This window comes from Sapajus apella, unplaced genomic scaffold (genome assembly GCF_009761245.1).
Source record: "Sapajus apella isolate SASKATOON/1434 unplaced genomic scaffold, GSC_monkey_1.0 scaffold5, whole genome shotgun sequence".
NCBI classification, from domain to species: domain Eukaryota; kingdom Metazoa; phylum Chordata; class Mammalia; order Primates; family Cebidae; genus Sapajus; species Sapajus apella.
The window spans coordinates 40,448,840-40,465,586 of NW_022436945.1; the positions used below are offsets into that span (position 1 = coordinate 40,448,840).

Below are 16,747 nucleotides of genomic sequence, written 5' to 3' on the forward strand. Positions count from 1 at the left end.
ACTACAATCAGTGGCTTCATTCACAAAGAACAAAGAAGGCAGCTGCATCCTGCACACATGAAATGGGGCAAGAACCCCAGTTAGGCCCTGGCCTCTCTTGGTAATTGTGCCCTTTTTCCACCCCTTCTGTGCCCCCCTTCCTGTTGCCATAGCAACGCCCCGGAGAGTAAGGACCAGGTCTTCAATTTCTTTCCTGCATCCCTCCTCCCTACCCTGCCTGTGTCTGGAAGAGAGCTGAACACACAGTAGGTAATGTTTGGAAAATGTGATTGATTGAGGGTTTGGGGGGTTTCATTTGGGCCATCTGCAGGTGGGCTGGGTAGCAGGAGAAGGACTCCCACGGTTTGCTTCTATGTATCTGTGTAGAGGAGTCGGAAAAGACGGTGGGAGAGTGCAGGCCTGGGAGCTCACACAGCTTTGGCACCGCCTGTTTTTTTTTGTTTTTATTTAATGTTTCAATCATAAATATTTCACGAATTAGGAATGGTGAAGGGTGTGACCAAAAAAGAAAGCATTTCAAATTCTTGGTATATCAGGGTTCAAGGGTAAGTTTTTCTTTCCATAAAGTGTCATGGTCATGTTGCTTGTTATGATGTGTTTTTGTAATAAATTATTTTTCTTTTAAGTTGGAGGGAAAAAAAGAATGTCTTACTTTTGCCCGTGTCTCTAAATGGTGACCATATTTTCAAAGCACCAAACCAGGACACAGAGCCTGATACACAGCCTTACAGGATGTTTGAAATAGCGGGGCTGCCAGGGCAGAGTGTTTGGAGTGGAGATACGTGGCCTCCTAGCTGCGGTGCCCAGTGCCTCACGAGTAACAGCATTTCTAATTTACAGATGCAATGAGGCCAATTAGGATATCCACTGGGAAACCTGGGGACCATATATGTTCTAAATCTATCTATCTATCTATCTATGTATCTATCTATCTATCTATCTATCTGTCTGTCTATCTGTCATCTATCAATAATCTATCTTTATTTCTCTATTTATTGCCAGAAAGTCAAGAGCAGCTTTTCCAGAGACAAAACACCACCACCACCTACAGAAATTCTCTGTAGTGTCTCAGTGCATGCAAGACCTGGCTTTTTCCCGCCTGCGTGGCTGCCCAGCCCTGGCCCCAGCTCTCTCTGAATGAAGGGTTTGTGGGCATCTGCATGATGCAAGCCATGCGCTGGGGAGCCGCACACTGCGGGTTCTGTCTTCTGGCCGGCCGAGAAGGTTTCCCAGGCTCTGAAAGTACCAATTCTTCAGGCATGAGCGCTGGTGGAGGATTATCTTTTAAATCAGCTGGTTCTTATTTTCTTAAGTGTGAAAGAAGGAGGGTGGTCAGGAGTGTGTGTGCATGTGTGTGTGTGATGGGCCAACATTTGTAGTGTATCTGCCATGTGCTGAGAACTTTATGTATATCTTGTATATAATTGTCACCTGTCTATAAATATGTATAGATATATATACACACATAGCAATTTATATATGTTTTATATATATCAGATACATAGCTATATTTATTTCAGATATATATCTGAATGTATATCAATATATCTATACACATCAAGTTATTATATTTTTACAACACTCTTTTAATGTTGATAAAGAGAAAAGAAAATGGGTTGGGCACAGTGGCTCATGTCTGTAATCCCAGCACTTTGGGGAGCGCAGGCAGGAGGATTACCTAAAGCCAGGAGTTTGAGACCAACCTGGGCAAAATGGTGAGACCCCCATCTCTAAAACAATTTTTTATTTTTTTAAAGAAGAGAGAGAAAAAAGGAAACAGAGGTGGAAAGTGGGAAAACAGAAGACTTTCCTTGGTCACATGGGGGGAGAGCAGCTGAGCCTTGTTCCCAGGTCAGGGCTGTCTGACCCAAGGCGTTCTCTCTATGTGTCACCATCTTCTCTTCCATTTCAACCTTTAGAATATTATAGACTAAGGCAGGAGTGAGACTGAAAATGTGGGCCAAGGATAGTGCAGCAATCCCAATGCCTGCCTGAAATTTCCAATGAAAATCCTACTCTCCAGGCACTGTGGCCCATGCCTGTCTCAACAGTTTGAAAGACAGAGGCAGGAGGTTCAGTTCAGCCCAGGAGTTCAATACCAGCCTGGGCAGCATAGCGAGACTCTGTCTGTACAAAAAAGAAAAAAGGGAAAAAAATTATATCTTTCTTCCACACCACACTTCCTGTCCTTCCTTCCTCCCTCCCTCCCTCCCTCCCTTCTGGATCTTCCTCACGGCATAATCCTGGACTCTCCTCTCCTCCACAATCTCTTCCTAGATTATTTCACCCATTTCCAAGGCTCTACACACCATCTCTACAGTCTGATAACTCGGACATTTTTATTTCTTGCAAAGATCTCTGTCTTCCAGACTTCTGGAATATCAAAGCATCTACTCAGCATTTGCCCTTGGATGACTCATAATCATTTACCCAAATATGGCCCACATGAAATTTATGACCCTTGCCTCCACCTGCTTGTTTGAGTTTCCTCTCAGCAAATGAACTCCATTCCCCAAGTTTCTCACACTGGAAACCTTAGGGTTCTTCTTGATGGCGGCCTCCTTCTCATCTCTGCATTCAATGAGTCCCCACATACTGTCTGCTTTACCTCAGAAATCTGTCCAGAACCTGTATTCTTTTTTTTTTTTTAATGAGATGACTTATTTGTTTGGCAATTCATGTGAGCTAGGTACAGCTTTGCTAATGGCATCTGAACTGCCTAAAAGCCCAGGCAAGTAGGCATGATTTTCTCTATTTTCAGGTGAGAAAACAGAGGCTCAGAGAGGTCTGTTAGTCTCCCAGCGTCACACAGCTATTCATTCAAGCCTCTTGTGCTTTTCAACACATGTTGATATCTACCCTTGAAGGTCCTCCGTAAAGAACTCAGCGTTCCAAGTTCTCAGGAAGGTCCTAGTAGTTCACATGTAAGTTCCTGGAAACTTCTGGATCAGAATTAAATGCCAGAGCTGTGCAAGAACCCTAAAAGGATGGGACAGGAGTGGGGTGAACACTGAGCTCACAGAATCATCTAGGCAACTCTGACAACAGTTATTCCGTGGAGGAAGGAGAGAATTGAGCTCCGAAGATACTGAGAATATGGAGAATTACTAACACTGGCCCAGGCAGCGATGGCTGTCACTTTGCAGAGCAAGACCTGGTGACTGATATGCTGGGCAAGTTTCCCAGGGGGAAGAGTGGGGAAGGAAGTACCTCCTTCTTCCTTGGAATACCTTCTGGTGTGCGAAGCCAGCTAACAGTTGATAAAAATTAGGGAAACTGTGAGACCTGTTTCCATTTTAATTGGCTTTGGCCCTTTGAGGTGACAGTCACCCAATCCCTCTCTTTAAATATTTTCTTTTTATGCTTTACCAGTTTATAGCCTTTGTAGATCAATCCCTGTGTTTCATGTAGGGGAGAGAGACAGAGAGAAAAAGCAAGGTTATTGATGACCTAAATGGGATTAGCAGAACCTGGATTCTTTTTTTGTTTTTGAGAGAGTCTTGCTCTGTTGCCCAGGTTGGAGTGCAGCAGTGGCACAATCTCGACTCACTGCAACCTCTGCCTTCCAGGTTCATGCTATTTTCCTTCCTCAGCCTCCTGAGTAGCTGGGATTACAGATGTGTGCCACCACGCCTAGCTAATTTTTGTATTTTTAGTAGAGACGGAGTTTCACTATGTTGACCAAGATAGTCTCGATCTCTTGACCTTGTGATCTACCCACCTCAGCCAGATGTGAGCCACCATGCGTTGCCCAGAACCTGTATTCTTTTTTTTTTTTTTTTTTTTTGAGACGGAGTTTCACTCTTGTTACCCAGGCTGGAGTGCAATGGCGTGATCTCGGCTCACCGCAACCTCTGCCTCCTGGGTTCAGGCAATTCTCCTGCTTCAGCCTCCTGAGTAGCTGGGATTACAGGCACGCGCCACCATGCCCAGCTAATGTTTTGTATTTTTAGTAGAGATGGGGTTTCACCATGTTGACCAGGACGGTCTCGGTCTCTTGACCTCGTGATCCACCCGCCTCGGCCTCCCAAAGTGCTGGGATTACAGGCTTGAGCCACTGCGCCCGGCCAGAACCTGTATTCTTATGCCCACATCGTCAGCCTAGTCTAGGCCACAGTTAGTTTCTCTCAAGTAAAACAACCTCCTCACTGGCCTCTTAGCATTCATTTTTTCCCTCTTTCCAATATTTCCAGCATACAGTAGTATGCTTCAAAATATACTTTGATTGTGTCAGGCCCCTGTCTACAATCTTCTAGTGGCCTCTCATTGAATTTAGAATCAAGTCTAAAATTATTTCCATATTTTACAGAGGAATGCTATTCAAAATATTTACTCACCTATACAGCAAAAGCACCAACCAATTAGAACTGAGGTTAGTTTCGGTGCTGAGCAAGATTTGGAGGGGGTGCCCATGGTGCGACGTCACCTCTTTAATCCCAGGGAGTCCAGGGAGCTTCTGAGAAGGGCCTCAGCAGCAGGGCGTGGGGAAGAGTCATCCTATTCATTGTCAGCGTTCAGTTTAGAAAACAAAAATCACCCTAGGTATTTCAAACACAGGGGATTTAATCAGGAAATTGGTTACACAGATGCCTGGATATGAATAACTCCAGGAAGCAGCTACCATTCCTAGGACTGAAGCAATTAAAAGGGAAGAGGTGGGGCCAGAAAGTAGCAGCTCAGAGGAGGGACTCCTGCCTGCTTGTGCTGGCACCTCAGGTGGGACATAGTGGGGCTGGTGATGGATGTGACAAAAGCAGCCCAAGGCTGGAGGGGCTGCCCTGTGCTGTGGGAGTGACAGGAACTGGTATTTTTGCACAGTGTACATCCAGCCCAGTGTATGTCAGCTGACTGTAGCCCTGCCTCCAAGGATGTCTTGGCCTGCCTCCTCCAGCCCCTTCTATCTCCTTTTACCCCACACGCTTCCTTCCTCACTGTGCTCCAGTCACACTGGCTTCTTTTCATGTCCTTGGACAGGCGAAGCTCTTCCTGCCTCCAGTCTGTCACTCTCATTGTATACTCTGTCTTCTGGTTATCTACTGCTGGTTATCTAAATGACCTCCCCAAATTTAGTGCTGGAAAACAACTGTAATTTATTTTGTTCACGCAGCTGCAATTTGCAGGGATTGGAGGACAGGCTAGTCTGCTCCATGCGGCATCACCTGGGGTGGATTGACTAAGGATCACAGCATCCCCTCAAGGCAGTTCCTTTATGTGCCTGAAAATCTGCCCGCTGTCAACTCAGCCACGGCTGAGGACTGGGGTCTCAGTTCATCTCCACAGGGGCCTCTCCATGTGGCTGGGTTCGAAGGGTGAGCTTCTAAAAGAGAAGATTGATCGGAAGCAGCATCACCTTTTATGATCTACCTCCAAAGCTATACGACATCATTTCAAATATACTTTCTTGGTTAGAGCAGTCACAAAGACCTGTCCACGGACAGAAGGAGGGGACATGGACTCTGGCACCTGATGGAGGAGGGGCAGGTTCCAGAAGGGCATGTGGGGCAGACATATGGTTGTGACTATTTTTAGAAAATACAATCTGCCACTCATTTTTTAACTAGTCATTTCTGAGTGTCTGGCTTAAATTTCACCCGTTTCCCTAGGTTAGGCACCCCAGACACAAATACAGTCAAGGCATTCCTCTCTTCGTTTGTGGTTCTTATCATAATTTCATACTATACAGTAATTGATGTAGCATTTTTATTTACCATCTCTTGTTTTCTTGTCTGTTTTTACTGTAGACTGGAAGCTTCTGAATCTAAAACCATGTCTTCCTTATTCAGCCCTAATCTGCAGTACTTGGCATGTAGCAAGTGCTAAATAAAATCTCACTGAATGAAAAATGTAATAAATGTTGAGCAAAATCTGCCCTCTCCAGTCCAAACAAATCATGAATTCAAGTAGTATTTGGTCATAACTTCATCACAAACTCATGCATTAAATGACTGCAAATAGAAATGCATGGTAATGCAAATTTCAGTTATGACTTTATAAATTGCTAAAAATTTCTTGATTTAATTTCGTTGCTGTTGATAGATGTTCAGTACAGAAAACCACATATTCATGTGGGCATTTCTCCCAAAAAGTCTCTTTCCAAACCAGAGAGAAGTTTCATTTGAGAGGCTGTTGGTCCAAACAATCTGGTTATCACTCAGGGCTGATGTAGTAAACTCCAGCCAGGGGCAGTCTGGCAATATCACAGAAAGGACAGTTTCTCTCCTTGATTTGTAAACTGTTCACCTTCAGGCTGAGGGTGGTGGCTCATGTCTATAATCCCTGCACTTTGGAAGGCTGAGGTGGGAGGATCATTAGAGTCTAGGAGTTCAAGACCAGCTTAGTGAGACAACATAGTGCAAAATAGTGAGACCCTATGTCTAAATAATTTTTAAAAAAATTAGCCAAGCATAGTGGTGCTTGTAGTCCCGCTAATTGGGAGATTGAGGTGGGAGGATTGCTTGAGCCTGGGAAGTCGAGGCTGCAGTGAGCCATAATTGTGCTCACAGTGAGCCACTGTGCTCAGCTTGGGCAACAGAGGGAGACATTGCCTCAAGTAAAATAAAATAAAATAAAATAATTAAATTGTTCACTTTCGGTCAAAGACTTTGAACATCAAGTCAAATAAAAATATTAGTAATTTATGCTGGGTGGAATATTAATACTGGTTAAGGACAAGCTTCTTCCCAGATGCTTTACATGTGTGATTTCATCTCGGCCTTACCATAGTCCTGTGAGGTAGGTAGGGCCATCCTCATGCAAAAGATGAGATCTTTTGCAAGTCGTTCGCTACTGTGCCCACGGTGACACAGGTCACACATGGATGTGTTAGGATTCCTTCTTCAATTCTCAGTGACTTCCAAGCCCACTTAATTCCTACTGCAGCAAAAATGCAGGGTCAAGGCAAGAGATGTCAACAAGCTATTACTGGGGGCTCTTGGGTACACTAAGCACTGAGCAAACAGTGGCCCAGTAGGGACCCCATGTACTTCCTCCATTTGCTGATATGGGTTTGATATGGGCCCAGTTCTTCCAAATCCTAAAATTATAAGAAACTGGGGATACCAGTGGCAGAATAAATTGGTATATTTCAGAATGTCAATTTTCCAGAATGTAATAAGAGACTCAGAAATCTTTTTATCCTAGAACTCTACAATTTTTAAGGAAAATAGATAATCAAGATCATGCGTGAAGCCAGGTGCAGTGGCTCATGCCTGTAATCCCAGCACTTTGGGAAGCTGAGGCAGGCGGATCACGAGGTCAAGAGATAGGGACCATCCTGGCCAATATGGCAAAACCCCGTCTCTGCTAAAAATACAAAAATTAGTGGGGCGTGGTGGTGTGTGCCTGTAGTCACAGCTACTTGGGAGGCGGAGGCAGGAGACTTGCTTGAACCCAGGAGGCAGAGGTTGCAGTGAGCCGAGATTGTGCCACTGCACTCCAGCTTGGCACTTGGCGACAGAGTGAGACTCTGTCTCAAAAAAATAAATGAATTAATTAAATAAAAAATAAGAATGAGCCAGATGCAGTGGCCTGTGTCTATAGTCCCAGCTACTCAGGAGGGTGAAGTGAATGTATTGTTTGAGCCCAGTTCAAGGTTGTTGAACTCCAGAGAAGGACGGCTGTTGTAGTTATATCTACAGGTAAAAAAAAAGAAAAGAAAAAAGAAAAAAGGAAGGCAAGAAACCCAGTAGGGGATTTAAAAAACTAGTATTTTTATACAATGGAATATTATGCAGCCATTACAACTCACTTTTTGGAAAAAATATATAATAACAGGGAAATGCAGGAGATGTATTTTTAAAGCACAAAGAACCAGTATCTACTCTTACTCAGGTTTAGTTACTTTATCTTTCCCTTGCTACCCCACAGTAGAGCTAAGATACAGCTCTAGCATTTGACTGGATCATATTATAGGTTTAGGGAAAAGGAAAAAGACAAACACAGAGAATAATAAGAACTAGACAGACTGGCCTGTGAACTACAGGTTATTCATATTCAGCTGTGACTCCATAAAAAGATGCCTCTTTCTCTGACCTTGGTCAGGGGCAGAGGGCATGGTTAAGCCTCTGACAGGAGGGTATCTTTGGGAGTGAGAAATAGCCAAGTCTCCCATCTGCCCACAAGGCCCACATTCCAGGTTTCATCCTCCTGTCCATCTATCTACCACTTCCTGAATGATCAATAAAGGGAACACCCAGCTTGTCTGGAAAGGACCACAGGACTATAGATTGGAGATGCCAAGAGATCAAATAGCATCAAAATAGGCACATGAAATATGAGAACCACTTTTAATACCCACCAATATAAAAATCTTATTTCCCCCAGGTAACTGAAAGGAAGCATCAAATCAAACAAATTAAGACTATAATCTGAAAGGCTAGAGCTATGAATTGTGTTGATTTATAAAAGAAGGGCTTGTTAGCTCAAAGTAGCAAATAATTAATGGAAATTCTGTGTCCTCGCTTAAGAGTCTAGACTAGCATTAGTCCAATCGAAATATAATAAAAGCACATATACAATTTAAATTGTTTTAGTAGGCATAATTAAAAAGTAAAAAGAAACAGGTGAAACTAATTTTGTATTATATGTAATTAATAATATGTTATTTAACCCAAGATGTTAACGTATCACTTTATCATATAATAGACATAATAAATTATTAATGAGATAGTTTATATTCCTTTTTTGGCATCAAGTTTTGAAAATCTGGTGTGCATCTTACATTTATAACATATCTTAATTTGGACTGGCCACATTTCAAGTGCTCAGTAACCTTATGGGGCTGTGGATACATATTGAATAGCAGGAGGTCTGGACTCTAAAATAAACCTAAATAGAAATTGGAACTAGAGGATCATGGTGGATGGGAGGCAGGGCTAGACCGCATCCAGAGAGAGCAGCATGTGGAGGCTTGCATTGAAAATTTTAGCTCCAGATCGACTGCAAGAACAAACCAGCAATCCTGAGAGGACCCACAGACGATCTGAAGGAAGCGGACTGCTCCTGTAGGACAGGGAAGACACCTCAAATACTGTGAGTGCCCCAGTTGTGGAAGGGGGAAAGGTAGACCCTCCTCTCTTGAACACACGCCCCCCAACTGGAGAAGCTGAAGTTCTGTTTGTGAGAGAAGTTTCCAGCTTTACCTGGAGCTGAGTCAAGTTAGAGAGTTGAGCAAAATACAGGGGTAGAGAAAGCAGCAGAAAGGCCCTGGGAGCTCACTGGATCCCCAAGCAACCCATTCCTGCCTGGCACCACAGGGGTCCATCGGGAGGGTGGCCAGAGGAGCAGGAGGTAAAACTCTACAGGGGAAGGAATTCTCTAGCTGAACTTTGTAACAATTGGATTGGGCGGGGAAGCTTCCTGGTCAGAACTCGGGGGAGGGTGCAAATCTGAAGTGCAGACTTAACAGGCAGGGGAAGAACTAACCCCCCACTTCCCTATTTTTCCACAGCTGGGAGGAGGATGGCCTCAGGCAAGTTTTCAAGCCCGACTCACCCTCCACTTGGAAACAGACTCAAGGATGCTGGTGCAGGGACATGGTGGAAGTGAGACGGTCCCTTTGGTTTGCCTGGGAGCTGGATGAGACCTGTGACTGCTGGCTTTCCCCCACTTCCCTGACAACCCGTATGACTCAGCAGAGGCAGCCACAATTCTCCTAGGTACACAACTCCAGTGACCTGGGAATCTCACCTCCATTTCTGACAGCAGGCACAGCAAGACCCACCCAAGGAGAGCCTGAGCTCAGACACACTTAGCCCCACCCCAACCTGCTGGCTCTTCCCTATCCACCCTGGTAGTATAAGACGCAGAGCATGTAATCTTGGGAATCTAAGGCCCAGCTCATCGCTGGTCCCTCTACACACTACTATAGCTGATGCTTTCTGGAAAGTGCCATCTCCTGGAAGGAGGCTAACCAGCCCAAAAATAGAGTGTTAAACTATCAAAGCTAAGGACCCTCATGGAGTCCACTGCACCCTCCACCACCTCCACCAGAACAGGTGCTGGTATCCACAGCTGAGAGACCCATAAATGGTTCACATCACTGGACTCTGTGCAGACAATCCCGAGTGCCAGCCCAGAGCCAGGTAGACTCGCTGGGTGGCTAGACTCAGAAGAGAGACAATAGTCACTGAGGTTCAGCTCACAGGAAGCCATATTCATAGGAAAACGGGGAGAGTACTGCATCAGGGAAACACACTGTAAGACAAAAGACTCTGAACAACAGCCTTCAGCCCTAGACCTTCCTTCTGGCAGAGCCTACGCAAATGAAAAGAAACAGAAAACCAACCCTGGTAATATGACAAAACAAGGTTCTCCAACACCCCCCCAAAAATCACACTAGCTCACCAGCAATAGATCCAAACTAAGAATAATCCCTGATTTACCTGAAAAATAATTCAGGACATTAGTTATGAAGCTAACTAGAGAGGGGCCAGAGAAGGGCAAAACACAATGCAAAGAATTCCAAGAATGACACAAGAAGTGAAGGGAGATATATTCAAGGAAATAGACAGCTTAAAGAAAAAACAATCAGAAATTCAGGAATCTTTGGACACACTTTTAGAAATGTGAAATGCTCTGGAAAGTCTCAGCAATAGAATTGAACAAGTAGAAGAAAGAACTTCAGAGCTCTAAGACAAGGTCTTCAGATTTACCCAATCCAACAAAGACAAAGAAAAAAGAATAAGAAAATATGAACAAAGCCTCCAAGAAGTCTGGGATTATATTAAACAATCAAACCTAAGAATAACTGATGCTCCTGAAAAAGAAGAGAATCCTAAAAGCCTGGAAAACATATTTGGGGAAATAATGGAGGAAAATTTCCCTGACCTCGCAAGAGACCTAGATAGCCAAATACAAGAAGCACAAAGAACACCTGGGAAATTCACTGCAAAATGATCTTCACCTAAGCACATTGTCATAAGGTTATCCAAAGTTACAATGAAGGAAAGGATCTTAAGAGCTGTGAGACAGAAGCAACAGGTAACCTATAAAGGAAAACCTATCAGATTAACAGCAGATTTCTCAGCAGTAAACTTACAAGCTAGAAGGGATTGGGGCCCTATTTTCAGCCTCCTCAAACAAAACAATTCTCAGCCAAGAATTTTGTATACATTGAAACTAAGCATCGTATATGAAGGAAAGATATAGTTGTTTTCAGACAAACAAATGCTGAGAGAATTTGCCCTTACCAAACCACCACTACAAGAACTGCTAAAAGGAGCCCTAAATCTTGAAACAAATCCTGGAAACACATCAAAACTGAGCATCTTTAAAGCACAAATCACACAGGACCTATAAAACGAAAATACAAGTTATAAAGCAAAAGCAAAAAACAAAAACTCCCAAAGTATACAGGAAACAAAGAGCACAATGAATGCAATAGTACCTCACATTTCAATACTAACATTGAATGTAAATGGCCTAAATTCTCTACTTAAAAGATGCAAAACCATAGAATAGATAATAACTCACCAACCAACTATCTTCTGCCTTCAGGAGACTCACCTAACACTTAGGGACTCACTTAAACTTAAAGTAAAGGGGTGGCAAAAGGCATTTTAGGCAAATGGACACAAAATGCAAGTGGGGCAGCTATTCATATATCAGAAGAAACAAATTTTAAAGCAACAATGGTAAAAAGAGACAAAGAGGAATATTGTATAATGGCAAAAGGCCTTGTCCAACAGGAAAATGTCACAATCCTAAACATATATGCACCTAACACTAGAGATCCCAAATTTATCAAACAATTACTAATGGACCTAATCAATGAGATAGACAGCAACACAATAATAGTGGGGAACTTCAGTACCCCACTGACAGCACTATGCAGGTCATCAAGACAGAAATTCAACAAAGAAACAATGAATTTAAACTATACCTTGGAACAAATGGACCTAACAGGTACATAAAGAGTGTTTCATCTAGCAACTGCAAAATACACATTCTATTCAACAGCATATGGAACTTTCTCCATGATAGACCATAAAATGAGCCTCAGTAAATTTAAGAGAATTGAAAATATATCAAGCATTTTCTCAGACCACAGTGGAATAAAACTGGAAATCAATTCCAAAAGGAGCCTTCAAAACCATGCAAATACATGGAAATTAAATAATCTGCTCCTGAATGAGCATTGGGTCAAAAACAAAATCAAGGTGGAAATTAAGAAATTCTTCAAACTGAATGATATTAATGACACAACCTATCAAAATCTCTGGGATACGGAAAAGGCAGTGCTAAGAGGCAAACCCCTAAATGCCTACATCAAAAAATCTGAGAGTCCAAACAGACAATCTAAGGTCACACCTCAAGGAACTAGAGAAACAAGAACAAACCAAACCTAAACCCAGCACAAGAAAGGAAATAACCAAGATCAGAGCATAACTAAGTGAAATTGAAACAAACAACAACAATAAAAATACAAATGATAAATGAAACAAAAAGCTGGTTCTGTGAAAAAATAAATAGAATCAATAGACCATTAGCAAGATTAACCAAGAGGAGAGAAAATCCAAATAACCTCACTACGAAATGAAACAGGAGATTACAACTGACACCACTGAAATACAAAAGATAATTCAAGGCTACTATGAACACCTTTACATACATAAACTAGAAAATCTAGAAGAGATAGATAAATTCTTGTAAAAATACAACCCTCCTAGCTTAAATCAGGAAGCACTGGATACCCTGAACAAACAAATAATAATCAGTGAGATTGGAATGGTAATTAAGAAATTACCGGCCGGGCGCGGTGGCTCACGCCTGTAATCCCAGCACTTTGGGAGGCCGAGGCGGGTGGATCACGAGGTCAAGAGATGGAGACCATCCTGGTCAACATGGTGAAACCCCGTCTCTACTAAAAATACAAAAAATTAGCTGGGCATGGTGGTGCGTGCCTGTAATCCCAGCTACTCAGGAGGCTGGGGCAGGAGAATTGCCTGAACCTAGGAGGTGGAGGTTGCGGTGAGCCGAGATCATGCCATTGTACTCCAGCCTGGGTAACGGAGTTTCACTCATGTTCCCCAGGAAAAAAAAAAAAAAAAGAAAAGAAAAAGAAGAAATTACCAACAAAAAAAAGCCCAGGACCAGATGGATTCACAGCAGAATTCTACCAGACATTCAAAGAAAAATTGGTGTCAATCCTCTTGACACTATTCCACAAGACAAAGCAAGAAGGAACCCTCCCTAATTCATTCTATGAAGCCAGCATCACTGTAATACCAAAACCAGGAAAGGATGTGTCCAAGAAAGAAAATTACAGGCTGAAATCCTTGATGAACATAGATGCTAAAATCCCTAACAAAATACTAGCTAACTGAATCCAACAATGTATGAAAAAGATAATCCACTATGATCAAGTAGGTTTCATACCAGGGATGCAGGGATGATCTAACATATGCAAGTCAATAAATGTGATACACCACATAAGCAGAGTTAAAAACAAAAATCACACGATCATCTCAATTGATGCAGAAAAAGTATTGGACAAAATCCAGCATTGCTTTATGGTTAAAACTCTCGGCAAAATTGGCATAAAAGGCACATATCTTAATGTAATAAAAGCCATCTATGACAAGCCCACAGCCAACATAATTCTGAATGGGGAAAAGTTGAAAGCATTCCCTCTGAGAACTGGAACAAAACAAGGATGCCCACTCTCACCACTCCTCTTCAACATAGTACAGGAAGTCCTAGCCAGAGCAACCACACAAGAGAAAGAAATAAAGGGCATCCAAATTGGTAAAGAAGAAGTCAAACTGTCACTGTTTGATGAAGATATGATTGTCTAGCTTAAAACCCTAAGGACTCCACCAGAAAGCTCTTAGAACTGATAAAAAAATTCAGCAAAGTTTCCAGATACAAGATTAATGTACACAAATCAGTAGCTCTTCTATATACCCGCAGCTACCAAGCAGAGAATCAAATCGAGATTTTAAAATAGCTGCAAAAAGACAAGCAAACAAAAAACACTTAAGAATATACGTAACCAAGGAGGGGAAAGACCTCTATAAGGAAAACTACAAAACACTGCTGAAAGAAATCATAGATGACACAAGCAAATGGGAACACATCCCATGCTCATGGATGGGCATAATTAATATTGTGAAAATAAATAGTGCCAAAAGCAATCTACAAATTCAACGCAACCCCCATCAGAATACCTCCATCATTCATCACAGAATTAGAAAAAACAATTCTAAAGCTTATATGGAACCAAAAAAGAGCCTGCATAGCCAAAACAAGACTAAGCAAAAAGAACAAATCTGGGGTATCACACTACCTGATTTCAAACTATACTCTTGAGACCAGGTTCCAGGACCAAGGGAGGCTCAGCTCGCTTCCTAGTGGGCTGTGTGCTTCCAGGTTCTTGGTCCCTCACTCACCCAAGAATGGGGAAGAGGACCCTGCCAGGAGCAGTGCACTTATAAGTGGATAACAGACCCCAAGAGTTTTGCAGAAAGTGATTTATTTAGGCAGAGAGAGAGAAAAAAGGAGAAAGAAATGGATAGAGAGAAAACCAGCTTTCACGAGGTCATGGAAGGGGATCCAGACATGGAGTCTGCCCCGATGTGGGGTATGGGGACTTTTAACATAGGAGGAATTCCTGCCCCATTCAATTTTTTCTCTCCTACGAAAGAAGTTCCTTTAAACTGGAGTGATTTAAGCTGGAGTGATTGATCTTTGATTTATTCCCACACTCTCTCTCAAAAGTTAAACAAAGATGTCTACAATCCCCGATGGAGATGTGGGTGGAGGTATGATGCTGGGAAATTCTTGCCTTTGAAACTATGCCCCCTTGTGAACCTGGGAAGAGAATACATTCCCTCACTATAAGGCCTTAGTCACCAAAACAGCATGGTACTGGTACAAAAATAGGCACATAGAACAATGGAACAGAATAGAGAACCCAGAAATAGACCCAAATACTTAGAGCCAACTGATCTTTGACAAAGCAAACGAAAATGTAAAGTGGGATAAGGATACCCTTTTCAACAAATGGTGCTGAGATAATTGGCTAGTCACATGTAGGAGAGTGAAACTGGATTCTCATCTCTCACTTTATATAAAAATCAGCTCAAGATGGATTAAGGACAAATCTAAGACCTGACACTACAAAAATTCTGGAAAATAACATTAGAAAATCCCTTCTAGATGTTGTCTTAGGCAAGGATTTCATGACCAAGAACCCAAAAGCAAATGCAATAAAAACAAAGATAAGTAGCTGGGACCTAATTAAACTAAAGAGCTTTTGAACAGCAAAACGAACAGTCATCAGAGTAAACAGACAACCCACAGAGTGGGAGAAAATCTTCACAACTTATACATCTGGCAAAGGACTGATATCCAGAATCTACGATGAACTCAAACAAATCAGCAAGATAAAAACAATCCTATCAAAAAGTGGGCTTAGGCATAGACAGTTCTCAAAACAAAATATACAAATGGCCAAAAACATATGAAAAAATGCTCAACATCACTAATGATCGGGGAGATGCAAATCAAAACCACAATGCCATACCACCTCACTCCTTACTCCTGCAAGAATGGCCATAATAAAAAGATTTAAAAACAGTTGATGTTGGCATGGATGCAGTGAACATGGACCATTTCTACACTGCTGGTGGCCAGGTAAACTATTACAATCGCTATGGAAAACAGTATGGAGAGTCCTTAAAGAACTAAAAGTAGAACTACCATTTGTTCTAGCAATTCCGCTACTGGGTATCTACCCAGAGGAAAAGAAATCATTTTACGAGAAAGATACTTGCATACGCATGTGTAGAGTACCACAATTCACAGCTGCAAAAATGTGGAAACAAACCAAATGTCCATCAATCAACAAGTGGATAAACTGTGGTACATATACAGAATGGAATATTATGCAGTCATAAAATGGAATGAATTAACAGCATTTGCAGTGACCTGGATGAGATTAAAGACTATTATTCTAAGTGAAGTGACCTGGATGAGATTAAAGACTATTATTCTAAGTGAAGTAACTCCGGAATGGAAAACCAAATATCGTACGTATTCACTGATATGTGGGAGCTAAGCTATGAGGACGCAAAGGCAGAAGAATGATACAATGGACTTTGGGGACTTTGGGGGAGGAGTGGAAGAGGACCTACGGATAAAAGACTACAAATATGGTGCGGTGTATACTGCTTGGGTGATGGGTGCATCAAAATCTCAGAAATCACCACTAAAAAACTTACTCATGTAACTAAATACCACCTATACCCCAATAACTTATGGAAAAAATAAAAAACTTAATAAAATAAAATAAATTACCCATAAATTCAAAAAATAAAAAAATAAACCAATTAATATTTATAGAGGTGAAAAAGGAAGCCATCTAAATATTTGGCAAGGCCAGATTGGTTAAATAAACAATAATCTACACAATGGAACCTTATATTGTCATTAAAAATACTGGTTGGTTGTTTGTGTCTCGCTCTGTTGCCCAGGCTGGAGTACAGTGGTGCAGTCTCCGCTCACTGCATCCTCCATCTCCCAGGTTCAAGCAATTCTCTCGCTCAGTCTCCTGAGTAGCTGGGATTACAGGTGTGTACCACCATGCGCAGCTAATTTTTGTATTTTTTGTAGAGATGGGGTTTTACCATGTTGTCTAGGCTGGTCTCCAACTCCTGACCTCAAGTGATCCACCTGCCTCGGCCTCCCAAAATGCTGGCATTATATGTGTGAGCCACCACACCTGGCCAAATGTGTGTGTGTGTGT

The 16,747-nt window shown here is 42.2% G+C and overlaps 1 long non-coding RNA gene across 1 annotated transcript in view; it reads left to right on the forward strand.

Annotated features, from left to right (window-relative positions):
* The first annotated feature begins 210 nt into the window (after nt 1-210).
* The window catches only part of LOC116548743, a 25,085-nt gene continuing 8,548 nt past the window's right edge, over nt 211-16,747 (forward strand). The window contains exon 1 of the long non-coding RNA XR_004267525.1: nt 211-249. This is a non-coding gene — a long non-coding RNA (uncharacterized LOC116548743). The remainder of the gene's footprint in view (nt 250-16,747) is intronic.